Source organism: Ochotona curzoniae, unplaced genomic scaffold, assembly GCF_017591425.1.
Source record: "Ochotona curzoniae isolate NIBS_2020 unplaced genomic scaffold, NIBS_Ocur_1.0 patch359, whole genome shotgun sequence".
NCBI lineage: Eukaryota > Metazoa > Chordata > Mammalia > Lagomorpha > Ochotonidae > Ochotona > Ochotona curzoniae.
The window spans coordinates 493,390-510,979 of NW_024466927.1; the positions used below are offsets into that span (position 1 = coordinate 493,390).

Here is a 17,590-nt window from a genome sequence, read left to right on the forward strand (position 1 = left end):
TTGGACATGGGTTATTATAAACACCTGGCAGGTACTCAAGTGTCCAGTTCTCTCTTCAGGGTAGCTGGGGGAAAGAACTACTCCATTCATTAAAGAGTGAAGCTAACATCAAAACCTACAGTTGCACTTTTGCTTTGAGTGAGATTCAAGTGCTACTCAAAGATTCCAACAGTATAAGGGCAACAGACTGACTTCCAAAAATCATATTTTTCTCTACTATACCACAATTAAGATCTAGGTTTCAAACTTTCTGCTGAGAAAGATGCTGGAGAGTGACTTTCTATCAAGAGAGGGAAACATATATGTAGGTACAATCATGCATTTATCTAAAGTATTTGTTAGGGTGAGTGTTTGACACAGTGTTTAAGCAACTGATTGGGATGCTTGCAATATTGGTGTGCCTGAGTGTGAGGGCCAGCTCTGCCCCTAGTGCAGTTTCCTGATAACATCTACCATGGCAGGCAGTATGAAGTGGGCAAGTACTTGAGTCACTGATTTCCATGTGGGAAACCCAGACTGAGTTAAAGCGCCTGGCTCTACTTTGGCCCAGCTCTAGCTATTACAGGGCAAAAAAAACCAGTGGATGGAAAATCTCAGTCTGTTTCTCACTCAGCCTTTCAAATGAATAAAAATAACAAACCAGGACAAATGCACACATTTTTTACAGTTATACAAATACTTATACAAGTTATTATATGTGTATTTCTGTATACATATATATGCATGTATATCTGTATATTAAAAACATGAATATCCCTTTACTTTTCAGCACTATGTTTTTAGAAATTTTAAGTGTAGGAAATCAGTTATAATTTAGATCATACATAGCTGTGTCTAATTAACAGAAGAATATATAAGATAAGGTATGATTAAAAGAAAACAAACTGGGTAAGAGATCTGGTTTTATCATATACACAATTAGAACTTATAAATTATAAATATACATATGTGTGTCTGTGTGTGTTCCCGTGCACTAGGATTCCCTTGGGATGCCAGTTTGTGTCCTGCTGCTCTACTTCCCACCCAGCTCCCTGCTTATTGCCTGGGAAAGTAGTAGAGGATGGCTCATAGCCTTGGGCACCTGGACCTATGTGGAAATCCTGGAAGAGTCTCCCAGCTCCTAGATTCACACTGATTCAGCTCTTGCCACTGCAGACATTTGGCAAGTGAACCAGGGCATGGAAGATCCTTCTCTTTGTCTTTCTAGCTATCCATAAATCTGATCTACCTTTCCAATAAAAATAAACAAAATCTTTTAAAAATGTTAAAGTACTTTAGTTTTAATGTGAAAGGAAGTAAGAAAGAGCGCAAGATTGTCCACTCACTGCCTCCACGGGTGTCCATTTTTAAGAATCTGAAATTATAAGGGGGACAGGACTAAAATGAGGTATGGGTGTTCCAAGAGGTGTTTTGACCATCGAGCCCAACACTTTACCTGAGAAGTTAACAGCCACATCCCTACTACTACACACAGCGATATTATACAACTAGATACTGTAGGGAAGGGGTTCCTGGAGACCATGAGGTTATAGCTCAGTGATCATCAGAGCATCATTATTATCCTGTGTGAGATCACCACTCTGCAGCTACAAAATGCTTCATATTGATTTCTTCCCATCAACTCAGCTTGATTACAAATATTATTGTTGTTCCATTATTCCCAAGGAAAAAGGGGGATCCACAATGACTACAATAGTTACTGTTTTCAACCAGTAGGTGGTCGAGCCAGAGTCTGAATCACATCTTAAATTATTTTAAAGAGAGAAACCAAGATAAACTGTATAAAGTTTTCTGAAGACATATGTCTCTTTACTACTTTGAACTGCAGCTTCTGGATATCTGCTAAAGGACAACAAAGGGGTTATGGACACATTATTGACCAGCTCGCCTCCCCATCAATCTCATTCCAGACAAGATATACCTATAACATTGTTTTTTACAAGACAAAAAGAGTTTGGCATCAGAACTTGAAAAATTCACATCTAGTGTTTTCAATTCTTGTTGCTCTGTTTTCTGAGATATTCATGTTAGTACGTGTATATATATATATATATATATATACATATATATATATATATATATATATAGAGAGAGAGAGAGAGAGAGAGAGAGAGAGGAACTGGATCTCACAGAATCCTACACTCAAAATTAAACACTCTAGAATAGCCCTGTAAATAAATAAATAAATAATAAATAAATAAGCCATTTCTTCTACCTCTCATGTAAAATGAATGTTAGTAAAGTTGATAAAATAGCAGAGCCAATACAAAATAAAATTCTCATAATGTGTGTTATGTGGAAAGACCCCAACTCGATATTGCACCAGCCTATCATTTGCTAACTTAAGAAGTTACCTGACAACCCACTTGCTTAATGTCTTTTCATCTAAGCTGTTACCACTGGGCTGACCTCAACAACTCACCATATAGTTTGAACTGAAAACTCCTAATTCCATCATAAATCGAACAAAGATCGACTCTCAGAGAGCTGTCCTCTTTCTTGAAGCATGTCTGGATTTAAACCAGCAGCCTGAAGTGAACCAACAATTACCCAAACAGAGAACATGAACCTCTAGGTCAAAGATAGGTCCTAAGTCAGTTCTTTGGGTGTTCAGAACGTTGGGGGTAGAGGATACTCAAATGGTGAGAAAAAAATCCATTGCACCTTCTTCTGCACTTCCACACAGCTCCATCTACTGCTAAATACTCAGGATCCCCAAAACACAAGCTTAGCTTTTCCTTAAATCAAAATTTTGTTTGGCTTGATTGAATAGATGAGAATGATCGTAAATGGTCCCAAGAGTTGAGAACAACTGACAGGATCCATTTCTCAGCATCCTTCATTCAGGAAGTCCATGTCACCAGCAATACTAACTTAATTAGAATGATGGCACTATAATTGGATTACCACTCTAGCTAGTGAGTTTCCAGGGTAACTATAGCCATGGATAAATCCATGAAGACTAAGAGCTTAGAAAGAGTCAGCATTAAACAGGAGGTCAAGAATCAATGCCAAACAATACCAATGATTGGCCATGGTGGACTGGATTCAAAATCTCTACCTTGTCATGTAGTAGTTGATTGATTTCAGAAAAAGAAGGCCATTTAACTTCTCCAGGCCTCCATGAACATTGTAAAGGCACCTGTCCCAAAAGGTCATTAGAAAAATGACCTTGTGGTACAGAGAACTGGGCTGCTGTTTGCAATGCCAGTATCCCATATGGCAATGCTGATTTGTTTTTGTGCTATGCGGCTTTCTGATAGAGCATCTGGAATGATGGCAGATAATGGACCAACTACCTGGGCCCTGACACCATGTGGGAAACTGGGATGGAGTTTTCTTGTTCCTGGATATAACATGACCCAGACCTGGTTATTGTAGTCATTTAGGAAGTTAACTAGCAGATGAATTATCTGTCTCCCTGCCTTTCAACTTCAAAAATGAATCTTTATGAAAACTAAGAAAGATTAGCAGAGGGCACAGGAGCAGCAATTGATGCATTTTAAAACCTAAATGGAAGCAAACCATAACAAATTATACATTATGACAGATGTCTCTAAACCTCAAGACTGGAACACTGAGAGAGCTGGAAGTTTACTTTTTCACTTAGAATAGTGGAGGGAAAGCAAACTGAAGTCTTCTAAAGAGAGGCTGACATGACTTTAAATACCATCTGGTTTATCGGTGTGCTGATGTTATCACTGTTTCCACGAATACGCTACCAGGTCCCAGACAATTCCTGATTCTGACAGAGGACGACCACAGCTTCACAGACCACAGGCAATGTTTGGGGAAGGTGTTCTTGCTTAGCGTGTTAGAATTAACTAAAATGAATGCCTTATAGCCACAGCCATGGCCCAGTGAGCCTGCTTCCTCCCAGGGGATTCACATGTAACAATTACAAAGAACAAAGAGGGAGTTTCCACTTTATTGAAAAAATGACCAGAAACTCATGAACGCCCTAAAAATGTCTTGAGTTTTCAGTTGGAAGAGGACATCGATTTTGCTACACCCTTACTACTGGAAAAGGAATCTGAAGTTGAATATATATTAGTTTCATCTGTAAAGTCCTCCTTGCTAGGTAAACTCTCCCATCACCACCATCACCACCACGGGAGATTACGGGCAAATGAGAACCAGATTTCCAAATGTATACCCGTGCCGAGCATTCAAACAACTTTCCATGAAGAAACAGCAAAGCAGGGAGAAGGACAAAGTTTGAGAGCAAGAACTTGCACACAGAGAAAAAGTTTCTGTTGTCCTAAGATTAAATGCTGAGGCAGGAAGAGATACTATTCTTGAATCAAGTGAGAAAAGATGGTGAAGTGCGATATTAAAATGCAGCACACTGGAATAAGTTTGCCTCTATAAAAACTGTTATGTTCTGTATGTGATTTAAATTAATGCCTATATTTGTGGGAGATAAAATTAAAATGAAGATAAATGGTGCCAGCACATAGCGTGTTCGCTGGAGCAATAAATAAGGCAGTGAAAGGTATTTTACATTTCAGTCACATCTATCCGGAGAGCTCAAAGCACTTGAGGAACACTTGTTAAGTGAATGCTATAATAGATTTGTGAGGCACTGAGACGGTTATTATATGTGTCTTTCAAAAAAGCTACTGGAGGTTAAATGACCTAGCACTTGCTGTGTAAGGATGCTGAAGGCCTGGTTTTCCAGCCAGTTCCCCTGGTTCTCTTCCTGGACATGTAGCTAATGTGCAAAGAAGGCCGCCAACCCATAACATACCTCAGATGTCATTATTAATAAAATATCTGAGTAGCAGGATGGATGACAGTGTTCACTAAGCAAAAGGAAGGGTAGGCAACTACATCTGTCTATCTATCTTCTATTCTATCAGCTATCAGTTATCTATCTATCTATCAGCACATCCCCCTCTCCCCACACCACATGACCAATGTTGTCAGAACGTCCCATGAGTGACGGCACGGTGCTGCGCCAACTACCTTTGGCTTGAAGACAGGTCTGAAACATTGACTGTAGGTGCAATCATTTCCAGAAGTAGCTCTTCAAACCTGTCTTACACATGTCTGTTCTAACCCTTCGCAGCAGACTGGGGCCAACTGCTCACTGGCTTTCTCTTGCTTTCTTTTTGTCCCACAAATTTAATGTCTGTTGTCTGAGTTCAAAGCTCTGCTTGACAACCAGCCCGATTAACATGCAAAGTGCAACCAAGCAAGACTGGGCATGTTTTGATCATGTGTGGCAGTCACTGATAACTGACTTGCAATGTGGCCATTGCTCTCTTCTACATTTACATAGGTTACAGATTTTCCAAAATGGACAGTTTAAATAAGCCACAAATTGAAGCATACTGTGGAAACACTGGCAGCCCCAGCTAACTGGGACAATAGTCCTCTACTATGCTAAGCTACCAGGAAAGATAGTGTGCTGCTCAGGAGAGGGCCCCTGGCCTCGGATGAGGTGGCAAAAGAAATCTGTCACTGTTTTTATAGATCATTTTAGGCACAGCCAGACAAAATTTTAGGGATCCTTGGGGATCACCTAATCCACTTTTTTCTTCCCAGAAGCATTCTCAACTGTTTGTTATCTTCGTTTTACAATCTAAAACATGCATTTAAATCCATTATGGGTTCAGGCACACAAATTCCTGCTGTACCTCTTCTGTACAAGTGCATGTACCTCTTTGTTCTCCTCTATATACTGGATAATGGCCATATCCACTTCAGAAAGATAAAGGATTTACCCATGGACATGCACATATGACAATGCTGTTGCTATTACTGTTAAAGATAGTCATGGATGCTTCTCTACAAATACATGCAGCTTTCTGCTTTCCGGCACCCTTAAGCCAAGGTGGAGCCCTGTGGATGACTGTCTGTGTTTTATGCAGGCTAGAGCATCTGTCTACCAGCTCTAGGCCCATCAAGCTCCTTTTTTTTTTTTTCCTCAGGGAGTGAAATCATCATCTCATTCTTGGTGAACAGTGAGTGTGAACAAGAGCCTGGCTTTATGAGGTCTGCTGTGCGTTATCATTGTGACATCCCTTCACAATCTTGATATTTCCTTTATTACAAAGGGTGTCTACTTCTATCACTAAATGTAACTGCCCTAATCAAGAGAAAAGGACATTTGATTTTAATGGACAGATAAAATCTCAGCCCAATTTAGTGCGATATTTGCTGAATGAACTAAGTCAATTTCTCTAGAGTTTTGGTAAACTGCAAATATTATTTCAACACACTCCATTCAGATTCACAGATTTTGGGACCCTTAATTCCAATGACAAACCTACCAGAGAGAACTCTAAGTCTTTACTACATCTCAAATCAAAAGTGAATACTGTTACACTCACAGAAATAAAACCAGTGCCATTTAAATTTTGATACAGCACTGTTTATATATATTTTTAATCATATACTTGATACAAGAAATGGCTTGGCTCAGAGGGTACTCCCAGTTCAAGTCTCCACTATACTATTTCTGATCCAGCTCCTTGATGTTGTATCTAGGAAAGCAGTGGAAAATAGCCTAACTGGTTGAACCCTGTGCCCATGTGGGAGACCCAGTAGATGCTCATGGCTCCTACTTTCAGATATGCCCAGCTCCGATTATTATAGCCGTTTAATGAGTGCATTGGGTGATGAAACATCTCTTTCTCTTACTCTCTCCCTCCTTTTCTACTTCTCTTTCTGTCTGTCTCTGTAAATCTGTCTTGCAAATAAACACAAGTTTTAAATGGTTAAACTTATTAACTCACTTCCTCTTAAAGCCATGTCACCTATCTGAAGATATAAAAAGAAAAATATAAGTGAAGCAAATGAAAGCATTTCTAATTTTTTGCTTATTTTACACTTAGAGTTCAACACTCTGAATCGCCTTTCAATTACTTATTCCCACAAGACTGTCTTTTGAGACACTAAGAACAATAATACAGGAAGAGTCCACTATCATCTCCAGGATTGTCTTTAATTCAATGGGCCAATATAAGTTCACATTTAAAGACAATGAAAACTATCTGACTCTCAGTAATCAGTCATATATGTTAATTATATGAATAAATTTAAATCTAAGAAATGATGAGATATGAGTATGTGAGACACAAGAGCCTTGATACTCTGTGTATATTATAGAAGGAGGTGTTATCACGATTTTGATGAATGCGATATGCCATCAAAGGCAGTGTGACATCTTTAGAATAACTGTTCTTAGCAACTATGTATTCAGGCTTTTTCTAACAGTGATTAGGTCATTTATTTACTTAGATGGTAGGGACATAAATATTATAAACACTCAGGAAAAATGCTTAAGCATTTAAATCTTTTAGGTCTCATTTTGCCTACGGTGAACAAAAAGAAATTAACCATATGGTTACTTATGGGTCTTTTCTAAAATATGTGGGCAAGGACAGGTATTTGGTACAGTGGGTTTAAAATGCCACTTGCAACACCGATATTCCATAGTGGAATGCCAGGTGTTTAGTACTGACTCCATTTTGGATGGCTCAGGACCATATGATTGCTTGGATTAAGTTCTAAGCCCCTGTGTTTGGCCTGTTCTAGCCCTGGGTGCTGAAAGCATAAGGACAATGAATTGATACATGGGAGATCTTCCTCTGTCTTTGCTGCAAGTAAACATAATTAAATACATTATTAAAAAAATGTGGACAGGGCTAGCATAGCATCATAAGAGATAAATCCTCTACCTGCTGGCATTGCCATGCCATGAGAGTACTGGTTTGCATCCCTACTTTGTTCTACTGCCAAAGTCAGCTCTTTGCTTACTCCCTGGGAAAGCAGGGGAGGATGGCCCAAACCCTTGACCCCTGTACCCACGTGGGAGAGCTGGAAGAAGGTCCTGGCTTTCGGCTTTGGACTGCTTCATCTCTGCCTAGTCATGGCCGCCATTTGAGGAGTAACTAAGCAGATGCAAGACCTCTCCCTCTAGCTTTCAAAGTGCGTGCGTGTGTGTGTGTGTCTCCCTCTTTCTCCGACTTCCAAGGGAAAAATAAATAATAGAAATAATAACATGGACAATTAGATTTGGAGAGCTCTTTTTTTTTTTTTTTGAGAAGCTTTGGAAAAAAGCAGTGGGGGCAGTTTACATAAAACTATCTTTTGAAAATGTTCAGGTATGCAAACAATGGAGATACACATAACGTTTTTGCCTATCACCTACCAGCATGCACAGGTAGGGGATTTTAAACTACACGTGTATGTGTGTGTATGTGTGCTTAGCCTCATTCTGGTATCTGTGCTTATACACAGACATTATTGTTGAAAAGGCAATCACCCCTACTAAATATCTGGAGGCCAAATGTGCACTTGATCCTCACAGAGCATGAAATTAGACTTAATCTGTGCCCTGAAGGAAAATCTTACTGAACAAGTATAAAATTGATTTTTCTCTCTCTTTTTTTAAGCAGTTCTTTATCTCTTCCCCTTCTTAAAGGACAGTACAATTGTACAATTACTTAGGAGGTACAATCAAAGCTTTGAGCATAGCTCTTTATACACTTATCAAATGAGTATGATAATTTGCTATAATTCTCCCTCCTGATTATATACAGTAGCTATTTCATTCTCTAAATAATATCTTGTACTTTTTTTTAGAAGTTGGTTAAATTGCCTAAGAAGAGAATATTAGGCTCAGTTTCTTTGAAGGGTAATACAGTGGGAGTGACTGTATAATTATCTCTACCGGGCTTTCACCCACCACACAATGTCATCTACTATATCTATTGCTTTCCTGTTGAGAACTCCAGTTAATCCTACTAACTAGCACACAGGCAAATGAGGCAGGCACATTTTATTTTTAACTTGAGCCTGAGCGAGTAAGGGGAAAAATACTAAGATTGATTGAATCTGATACATCTGCAATTTTTATTTTTAGCCATTTCAGTTACATATTCAACCAAGTAGGTACAGTAATTTAAGCATTACAACTACTTGTATGGCAGTGTCCTATCCAGTACTTTCTAAGACCAACTGTCCTTTAAGCCACTCCACAGCTCAGTTATTTTATGCTTGGCAATTATTACTCTATTCTGGATGGGGAGTTTTATTATATTTTTAATTGATGTGGATTTTGTTTTCAAAATATTAACCATTCCAAATGCTTTAAGCAAACTTAATTTTTAAAAATAACTCAATAGCTTATGGCAGAAATAAGTTTAACATAAGTCCATCAATGAACATCTTGGGATTGTGAGAAGAGTGTCATTCACCAAGATTACCCAACAACAATATATGAGAGATTCTCCTTAATGACAGGCACCTGGGTAGGGCCTTGAGTAGTCTGATATGTTTATGACCAATGATTGACACCAGCCTGGCTTTTTGACCTTTCTTTGTGTCTAATTATGAGTATAGTGTGCTAATTAGAAAGTAAGAAGTTCAAACTTACCGCATTATACCCTTGAATTAGACTACCAGATTGCTACAACTCAGAAACAAACTACCATTATATTGAAGTCATCATTCGTTTAAAAACTGATTACCACTAAAGTAGATTCAAGGTTATAGAGGACAAGGGTTATCATGGAGAACAAATGAGCATGAGATTCCTGTATGTCCTGTAATTAGACTGAGGTAGCAACTCTATAAATCTGGCATCACTGAAGTGTAAAAAAGCAACAGACACAGAGAACACTTGCCCAAGCTGCCTCTTCACTAGCATGGTGACTGTATTTTCAATGGTATCCTGAGCCATCATTTCATGTATTTTGACTTAAGAGCTAGCCTGCCTTTGGCTAAAAAAGCAGACTACCCGCTGAATGCAGCAGTGAATTACCCCTCTCCTGGCCAAAATTTCCTAACCTGTAACGGGGTGGGGGTGGGGGCAGGGGATATTACAGACTGTCTTGCCAAGATAATTAAGTAAATTAGTACACTCAAGTGATATATTACATTCCCAACACATGTTGCTTACATTATTCATCTTTTTCTGAATTTTCTACTAATAGAAATAATTGGTTATTTCTCAAAAAGATCAAACCAATGAGCAGAATTCTATTTAAAATTTTGGCTAAATAAGCATAAAAAAGAATTGTCTATAACACTGTGCCTAGCTTCTGTCTATAACACAAATTCTCTCCGATTTAAAAATACCCAGAGTTGTCAATCTGGAACACACTTTTAATTACCTCAAAAACCTTTAATGTTTCAATTTCTTCTCAAACTGGTGCCCCTAATACCCCCAGGTGCCTACTGGACAAGGTTCAGAATATACAGTTGTCATATTAAATCTATTCATATACTTCCCTTTCAAGCCTTTTCAAGATACAATTTAACCACATATTTTTCTATTCTACTTACATTCTGCAGGTATTTCAAATTTCTTTCCCAAATAAACACAGCTTTTGCCTACGCACATCTTTGTTATAATTCATCTCCTCCTATCCAGCTAAACTGTGGCCTGCCTTAAAAATGAAAGTCACAGGTATCCTTTGTGATTTAATTCAAGTATCATCACTTACCTCATCCTTCTTTGTGACCTCACAGTAAAGTAAAATCATGCCTACTGAAGCCTGCTAGGACAGACTCTCCACCATTTGGCCTCAGCAGCAACTGTTGATCAGCACCAAGTTGTATGTTCTTATCTAGGCATGGCCAGTCTCAACCCTAATCCTTGACCCATCTTCTCTCCTTTACCAGAACATTATATGCTTCTCTAACTTTCCTATGAGAAAAACATAAAATTCCTACATGTTTCCTAGAAACCTATTCAGAGATGACCAGCCTTCAGAAACCTTCTAGATCAAACCTTTTTCTTCCCAGTGTGTTCCCTGAATACCTCCTTACTAAATCTAGGTCTATAACAACATATTGTAATTTTTCTGTTGATAGACATTATGTGGTGGGCTGTATCTTGTACACTACTGTCATTTTCATTAACGTTAATACCCAAAAAATCTCTGGTACATGGCAGGTACCCAACAAACAACGACTTAAATTGATTGTTTCTTTTAAAAATGGGAAGGTGGTTAATTCAAAGGCAAGTTAATTGGACCTAAAAAATCCTGGTAAGTTTTAAAAAATGTGAACTATCAGTCTATCTTTACTTTTTTTTTTCAATTTATTTGAGAGGTGGGGAGACAACAGAATGGCAGACAGACTCCTAAGCAGCTAGTCCATTCACCAAATGCCTACGATAACCAACGCTGAGTTAAACAAGATCAAGAACTGGGATTGCAATTCAGTCTTATCCTGAGGGGGTCAAGCACCCACCATTGGGAGTTATTCTTTGTTGCCTTCCAGAGAGAGCATGAACAGGAAGTTGGAATTCGGTGTGCACCCAGGACTTAAAAAACAGGCGATCCTGGGCCTGGCATCGTGGCCTAGCGGCTAAAGTCCTCGCCTTGAACATGCCAGGATCTCATATGGGCGCTGGTTCTAATCCCGGCAGCTCCACTTTCCATCCAGCTCCCTGCTTGTGGCCTGGGAAAGCAGTCGAGGACGGCCCAAGGCTTTGGGACCCTGCACTCATGTGGGATACCCGGAAGAAGTTCCTAGATCCTGGCTTTGGATCGGCATAGCATTGGCCGTTGCGGTCACTTGGGGAGTGAATCATTGGACGGACGATCTTCCTCTCTGTCTCTCCTTCTCTCTGTATATCTAACTTTCCAATAAATAAAATAAATCTTTAAAAAAAAACCAAAATAACAGGCAATCCAATAAGGGATGATGATATCTCAACTGCTACACAAAATGACTGCCATATCCTCAAATATACCTTTTTACCAAAGTTTAACAAGTAAGTTATTAGAGGTCTTACAGGGATGCCTAAATCCCAGTTGTAGAGCTTGGCACCTTCATGATGCTCAAGCTTAATTATGTTAGCTAAAATTAATAATGAAGGAGTAACATGCCATACTTAGATCCATTGAATCACATTTTAAAAACGAGCAGCTAATGCAACGCTTTTCAATAAGTAAATTAATGATGGCAACTAACATGAGATAACACAGAGAGCATGGATCTAAAATGTTCTTTTACTTCAATAACCACATTTTGTAAATAGGTAACCGAGTCCATTTAAAAAAGTGAATGATCAATAAATCATTACAAGGATAAAATTTACCTAAAATGTATCACTGATGATGTTGAACTTAGAAAGATTATTTACCTCATCCTAGAACTCAGAGTTGATCAAGGTATGATGAGTGAAGAAAAACAACAGACCCTTAGTTCTGACCTTGATCTTTCACATGGCAGTTGTGTGATTTCTGGCAAGTGTTCCAGGCTCTATTCACGCACATCAAGACTGGTAGTCATATGCTCCTCAGAGTGTAAATGAGACTAGACACAAATATCTGATAAGTTAAAAATATGGTATTTAGCTAATGAAGATCACAGTATCAGATACGACTTGCTATGTGATGCCTTCTGTTCTAAGCACTGATGCCTCTGATGGTAATGGAAATCACCATAAAAAAAATGTCTGGTGCCAGCCAATACACCTTACAATAGTTTCTTATTGGTTATAGGATGGATTTCAAGCTGAAAGAAATTAAAGAGTATGCTTCCTACTAAACAGAAGTAACAGGACATGACACATTTGATACTCATAACAACCATACTCATAACAACCTATTAAAACTCTCATTTTAAAGAAGTGGAAATTGAGACAGACAAACGTCAAGGAATTTTTCAAACTTACACAACAAGATTTTATGAAAATGAGAAAAGAATACAAGGGCTCATAAAGCTTTATGGGTTCAACTCTTAGAAACCCACAAATGATATAACTGAGCCATAAAACCTTCCGCTCTGAAGTGTGCCATGTTCTGAGATCTAACAATTCTCATGGCAAAGTACTATGAAAATAAAAGTAGGAAGGTAACAGCTTTAAACATTAAACTTAAAATTTTTACAATTTGCATCTCTTTGCATATTGGTACCAGACCAATTTGCACTCATTTGGATTTGGCTCTTAAATTTTCTTAATCCTTTCATTTAACTGTTTTCTGTATTCTTAATGATACTGTAGGCTATTCTGAGGATGATATTCAGCATGTTTTTAGATCTCCTGTCTCCCCTTCCCCACCCTACAATCCTTGCTCTCAGCTTAGTGGGCACAGAATAAATGGTGCTGACTAATTAAAAGCAAAAAAAGAGAACTGATTTGGCATCATATCCATAGCATGATATTTAAAAAAGGCACAACTCCTCAAGCATACATTATTGTTGGCTTCTTGAATATGATTAGTGGCAATCTTGATATAATTTACAGTCTGACAACATGGATTTTGGAAATAAGCAGAAATATCCTCCAGAGGTTTCGTGAGAGTGCTTGGGTGAGGGGTGTAGACAGGAAAGCAATGCTTGCAAGTTTTGAGTGACTGTGACTTGACCAAGACAAGAGTTACTGAACGGATTTCTTGGACTGATCACAGTGAAAATGTAAAAATAAAATGAATTATTTGGTATGGTGATGAGAAATAGACAATAGAGGCAACATCTAAAATGATACTCAAAGAAAAGGTAACAGTGCCCATTTGGAAACAACAACGTTCTTTCATGTGTAAAATCACCTCTACACACAGCAATGTTCTTAGTGAGTATTGTTCCCAAATAAGAAAATCAAGACAAGTGGTATTCTGAATCATCTGTGACACTCTAACATAGTTATTATAAAAGGCAATCATAATATAAGCCCTTTCATATTATCTTGCTTTCATTGAAGGGAAGATTAAAAACAATCACAATTGTATAACTTTTAATGATTACTTATCAAAATCTTTGCATAGCTGACAGCTTGCAAAGTAGACAAAATTGAATCCTTTCATTCACTTTCCCCATCATATGATATTGCCTACTGAGTATACCAGGAACAATTCTTCATGAAACTAATGTCAAGTACCAGAAACTACTCCAAAATCCCTTAATTTTTAAATCCTAAGTGGCAATTCCTCTCCTCCGTCCTCTCTGTGGCAGGTATGTCAGAGTTGGGTAAATAAGCACAGACCACTTTTATAAAAATCTGAAAAGTTGGTGAGTAGAAGAACATCTATTCATTTTCTAGGACTGAATGTTGATAAAAATAAACCTCAAATATAGTAAAACTCCCTTTTCAGTCATCAAATATTGAAAGCTTTGTATTACTTTAAATCTAACATGGTTTACTCTATTCAGTTCTGTAAATTTGTTCTCCACAGTATGATATCATACACATTTCATAGAGTTTTAGGAACAAACACAAATCATATTCTGGGTTTAGATAACTGTTAGAAATATTAGGTTGGAGGGGATAGAAAATAGAAGAAAGTCCCTTAAAAAGTATTAACATTCTAAAAACATTTCACAACTGCTTTCCAATGGGCTTATTGCTGAGCTAATTCTATAACCAGAATCTTCAAAGCACATGTATATAAATTGTGATTTATACCTTTTAAAGTATACTGGCATTTTGTTGGACTGCTCTTGGTCAGAGAGGAGCTTGCTTACAATATGCTTAGATGTGTAGGTTTATGAAAAAGTATGTTCTAGTCATGAGGAACTCACAATTAATGTACTGGAATAAGTAACGCAAAATTGTCTAGGTCTAATTCCTTATGCTATGCTTTTAGCATGAGCTTCCGCCCAATCTCAAAAGGTGTCAATCTTTTCATCTGTGAAAAGGAAAATACAAAAAAGTAGTTCTTTGGTTTTTTAAAAAGCCATTGCATTTTGAACACTGGAAATGCAAACCTTTAGTAATGACCTTTACTCAAAATGCTCCACTGGGAAGCTTTCCATTTTATATACTAACTAAATTCCTTAAGCTAGTTGAATATTCCTTCTGATGCCTGGATTAGCCAAAATGAGTGCTTTACAAACTCACTTTAAATTTGATTGAAACAGAGACATCTTAGTGTAGGTGAAAAATCAAGACCATGGTATAAGAATACTGCCTAAGCAAGCCAAGGGGATTTTATGTGCCCTTGAAGACCAAAAATAACTGGGTGGTCTATATTGCCTTCCAACTAATATAAAACAGAAAAGAACTACCCAACAGTTTTTACAGATAAGTAAATAAAGAGGGTTATGATAGATTCTCTTTTCAAACCATTATTTATTTTGCATTCATTTGAAAGGCAAAAAGAGAGACGGCCTCTATCTGCTTGTTCACTTTCCAAATGCCTGTTAGAGTAGGCACAGGCCAAAGTCAGAGGGTCAGAACTTAATCCATGTGCCGCATGTGAGTGGGAGGGACACAATTTGTAGCAGTCATCAGCTGCCTCCTGGGGTGCACAGCAGTGGGATGCAGGCCAGGAACCAGGATAATTTGGACTTGAACTGAACACTAAGACGCAGAATGTGGCATTCTCAGTGGCTTAAGAACAGTACCCCAGCACCCTTCTCTGTAACAATTTTTTTTCGAAATCCAAGAAACACAATGCAGACACAGTAGGTTAGAGTCAGATCTTGGTACTACAACTCAAGCTTTTCAGGGATTTATCTAGTGTATCAAGAAGGATTCACCTCTAATTCCCTTGACTTCTCATGCTTCTTGCGACTCCTTACCCACACAAATTTCCCTCTCCACTTTTAAGAACAGTGAAGCTATGTAGCATACATTTTCTCCCTTAGTATTCCCTTCTCCACGAGCAATCTGTTTTTAAAGAATCACCCTTTCTTTCTCTGATTGGATAAAGGAAGCAAAAGACTGCTTTCCTACTATGAAAATCTGTTCTAGTTCAATATGTCTCCAGAACTAAATTCCCTTCTACACATTCACTAGAATATTTCATGACTCCTACTTCGTGAGACCCTTCCCAAAGGCAGGTGTCATTTTACCTTGGGGCAGAGGCATTAACTTCTGTCCTACACTTATGCTATCCTATTTTAGTATCAAATATCTCTAAAAACTTTTTTATGAGAATTAAACACAGAGAAAGTTCATTACTGGATACGGGAACATCACCAACTAAATCAAAGGCTTCACAATGCATTTTAAGCAAGCCAAGCTGAATGTTGCATTTTCAGAATCCTCTACTGGGCTGGGTTAAAAACATCCTGTGATACAGAAGTACATAAAATGTTGGGTCTCAGTTATCACACAGCTCTGGTTAAGCAGTGAGCCACAAAAAGTTGTTAGTTTTAATAAAAAAAAAATCACCACAGGTTTATAACAGGTAATTATGAATGCTGACCACAAATAATTGGATCCGAGATTGAACTCCAACCAGACCAGATAGTCATGAGCTATGCTGGAGCAAGAATTCTTTCCCAAGTTGCACTGGAGGAGAATCAGCTAAAATAACTCTTACACTGCTTTGGACATCAGAGTGCAGGAGCAAGAGCAGTTGTTACCAGGGACTACACGGAGGAAAGGCAAGAAACACAGAGCAGGATGAAGAAGCATAAGGAAGCAAGGCTCACGGAGAAGGGACCCTGTGCTGTTTGGCCAAGAATGAACATAATCACTGTTAAAAGCAGATATTGGACACCTAAAGGAAAACAAGAAGACAGTGGGAAACTACTCCTGGTCCAGTGGAGACCCTCTGGACAAAGAAATGCAGAATACATATCTTTTTTGTGGACAAGATCAGCAAAAGTTTTGCCCACAGTGATATTTCAAGTCTTCAGAAGACTTTGTTGCCTAGCTGCTGACATGCCCTTTTGGATTTCTTCCCTTCTTTTTGTGCTGTTTACCATACATGTTCATTCAATATCATTTAAGATAGTTTTAAGTCCATCTCAGCACTAAGCATCTAAAAGAACAACAACAGACCCAAGAAACAATTTCTTGAGTCTAAAAGGACTTACACTAAATTTTGTCCTATCCTTGAATTTAACCAATGAATATGCCTAGTAACACAATGAAGAAAGTAAAACACAACAGAATGATGGGAGAGAGGATTTGCATTACATCACATTTCTCTGCTTTTCAAGCACAACACACACAGTATCTATACTTGAGGAAACATTGATGAAGATGTCGATGTGCAGTCTACAACAGCACACAATTCTTCATCTTGATCTTCCTTAAGATATTTACATTTCCAGGTTTTGATCCACTGCTGATTGCCATCATTATGACGAGATGAGAAATGTAGAATAAAATATAATGGAATAGTCTGGCAGGTGGATGTGACGCATTGGACCTTCCTATCCTATAATCTGTACATAGAATCCAATCATTTAATTGTGCAAAAGACTAGTTTCTTCATAAAAAATAAATTAAAAATATATTTTACTGCATCTCTCCATTTGTATTTTTAATTATGGTAGGTAGTTTTACTGTACCAAGTACCTTATTCTGTCTCAGTGAAGAGTGGTAGCCATTGTAAGTAACCAAGAATGTTCCAAGAGCCCATAACTCATCTTCCACAGTGAGTGCATGGATCCAAACCACAGAGACAAGGAAAACAACCTCCCTTGCATTTGCTCTCTTGGCCACAAATATCTGTTTGGAGAAGTGTCTGGGTTGTTCTGAATAACATATATCCATGAACTGTGTAGGAGCCCAGTTTGGTGATCAGACCTGATATAAGAACTTTAGCCTTTAGGTGGTGATCCAAACTAACTCTTGATAGTCACAGAAAAAAAAATCCATTCTAATTCTATAACCACAGTTTCACAAAGATCCACTTGCACAGAAGCTCTTCTTAACATTGCTTCT

At 38.1% G+C, this 17,590-nt stretch overlaps 1 protein-coding gene across 6 annotated transcripts in view; it reads right to left on the reverse strand.

Annotated features, from left to right (window-relative positions):
• The window catches only part of LOC121167276 (lipoma-preferred partner), a 688,035-nt gene that overhangs the window by 294,384 nt on the left and 376,061 nt on the right, over positions 1–17,590 (reverse strand). The window contains exons 1-2 of one of the 6 annotated variants that reach the window (XM_040996719.1): positions 10,300–11,354; positions 10,128–10,188 (exon numbers count right to left, since the gene is read on the reverse strand). The exons of 4 other annotated variants lie outside the window; for them this stretch is intronic. The gene's annotated coding sequence lies outside the window, so the exon portion shown is untranslated. Of the gene's footprint in view, positions 1–10,127; positions 10,189–10,299; positions 11,355–17,590 lie in introns of those variants that run through there. One more of the 6 variants, XM_040996720.1, reaches the window with a different exon arrangement.